A 2,667-nucleotide genomic window follows, 5' to 3' on the forward strand; every position below is an offset into this window, starting at 1 on the left:
ATGTTTAATAAAATGCTTTGTTGAGTCTTATTTCTTGTGTCTCCACCTATAATCAAGACTATTGTCCACATATTTCTGGAGTTGGGAGGAAAGGGTCTCTTATGTAAGGGTGTTTTGAATTAAATGAATATACGTTTTTCTTGGCAGTGTTGGTACTGGCATTTTGTCATATACTATGATGAATAATTCATATTCACAAAAAAATGCACAAGTGGATTTTGTTGCAACATCTACAGAGTTACACTATTTTCACTTGTGCATGAATGTTATCACAGGCACAAAAGCTGTCTTTTGGTTAAAGACACATTCTTGATAGGTTTCTACTCATGAAGTAAGGAGGGGAAAACACAACTTCATATGAACTAGAGAGGCACTCAAATACTCACTAACTCATAAATGCTAACTTTTCAAAACTGGCCAACTGGTGCTATTTTAGTTAGGGACATATTTCTGCAACTTACTTTCCCATATATCATACTTTAAAATATCCACACAACTCTTTTTTTAAAACAGAATTTAAAAATGACTTGCTTTTGCCATTTTTAAGAAAAATTATAACAACAAAATTCTCACTGGCCCATTTTGCCTCACCTAACATCTTTCAAGATCAACATACACTGAGTGGTCTCTGAATATGGACTCTGGGAATCCAAAGTCAAAGGCCAAATATTTGTGGAACAAGAATATTCCTACAGTAATTACCGCAGTCCAGAATCAAAGTGATAAATCAGCTAAGTTTTATCTCAATGTCCAAATTCATATTACAGAAAGATATGCATACTGCCCTCCTTTCTTGACGTATCTTCAACTTGTTCTGAAGTCTATTTGTGTATAAAAATTCTTGATGCCTCTAAGCACACAAAGGTAATACCCGATTCAGAAGGCAACTGTGATCATCACATGAAAAAATGAAAGAGCATTGCTTTTAGGTTACTTTTGGAAGTACCCACAGGAGATCAGTTCAATACAAATCAATACACATTAACTGAGAAATGACCCTGGCACGCTGCCAGGGGTGGTAATACAAAGGTAAGACACAGTCCTGACCACTGGTCATCCAAGAATCTAGATGCTGTGGTGACTGCTCCATCCGATGGCTGTCAGGAGCCACTGGGGTACAGGAGAGGAGACCCAAGCAGTCTGGAAGAGCCAGGAAAAACTTTCTAAAAGTGATCCTTTAGTTTAATTTTAAAGGAGTCACCAAGTGGACTAGGAGAGAGAAGCTATGTCAAAAGAAGAACAGCATACTCAAAGAAACGGTGATTAGAGAGACCCTGGAACAATTGGGAAAGTGTGTAATTAGGCAGTAGTAGGTGGTGTGTAGAAGAATCAAGGTGGAAGTAGGCTGGAAAGATAGGCTGGTCCAGATAATGATGGGAGTGGAATGCAATGCCAAGGATGGGTGTACTCACAGGTGTTGAAAGGGGGAAGTGACATGGCTAGTTCTGTTGAGAAAGATCACCTTGGTCATAGTGTGGCTGAGGATGTAGAGATGGCTAAGAGACTACTACGATATCCAGGAAGGAAATAAGGAACAGGGGCCTGAACTAAAAGCAATGAGGAAGGAAAGAAGTGGCAGACCAAAAGAGGTACAGGAATTACAATGTACAGGATTTAATGACCATTTGTAGCAGGTTAAAGTAGCACCAGACCTCCTGAGCGGTGGTGCTCACAATTATACTAATAACTTTCTTAGGAAAGAAGTGTTTCATTCACCAAAAACCAATGCCTGGCACTGTCAGTGGAATCAACAAAAATACATGAATTAAGAATTTCAACTAACAACTGCCTTGGGCAGCACTATCTCCTCTCAGCCATACTTGAATGAAGGCCTGTCTGCTAATAGTGACCCGGCAGAGTCCAGGGTAGCACCTGCCTGCTTCCCTCACTTCTCCTGGCTTCACTGTCCCCTCTCTCTGAACTCCTGGGTGATGGTGGGTGTTGTGATACCAAGCAGTGGTAATGACATTTAAATATATAAACTGTAACAAACTGAGAGCTGTATGTCAGCACATCATGAGAAGAATTAGGGCCTGTCTTTAAGTAATTGGCCCTTAGGAGGAAAAAGAGACTAAGGAGAGACTTCATGGCATTTTGGGTACACCATTTACTTATTAACTGTGCAGTGTTAGGATAATTTCCAGCTGCTTAATAGATAGAAAAAAATAAATACCCTGGTTTGCTGTGAATGACCACCAGATGAGATGTTTGAGCTCACTGAACAAGGGAGGAACTTCACCATTAAGGTCTCATTATTACTCTACAACCACACTACAGAATTTTGTGCTTTGTTTATTTTCTGATACACAAAAGGCATATATTTTTCAAAAACTGATCTGTTTAAAATCACTGTTTTTCAAGCCTAAAAATGAACTATAGGCCCAGAGATGTTATCTTTGTAATGCTTTATTCTTGACGATGTAGAATATTAAGAAACCATTCTTGGATCTTCATCACATTTTTTCCCCACATGGTATGTTTTCCTGATTAAAAGAATGATTTAAAATATAGTTCTCAGAAATATAATGTTTAAATTGCCCTGGGTCATCAAATCATTAAAAAAAATCACTTTAATATGCAGGTGAGATACTGTTGATATCCTACTAACTTCAAGTGTTGGTTGAGCCTGATCAGAAGGAATGTATTCAAGGGACCTGTTTTTTTTTT

This window comes from Galeopterus variegatus, unplaced genomic scaffold, assembly GCF_000696425.1.
Source record: "Galeopterus variegatus unplaced genomic scaffold, G_variegatus-3.0.2 Scaffold1709, whole genome shotgun sequence".
Lineage (NCBI taxonomy): Eukaryota > Metazoa > Chordata > Mammalia > Dermoptera > Cynocephalidae > Galeopterus > Galeopterus variegatus.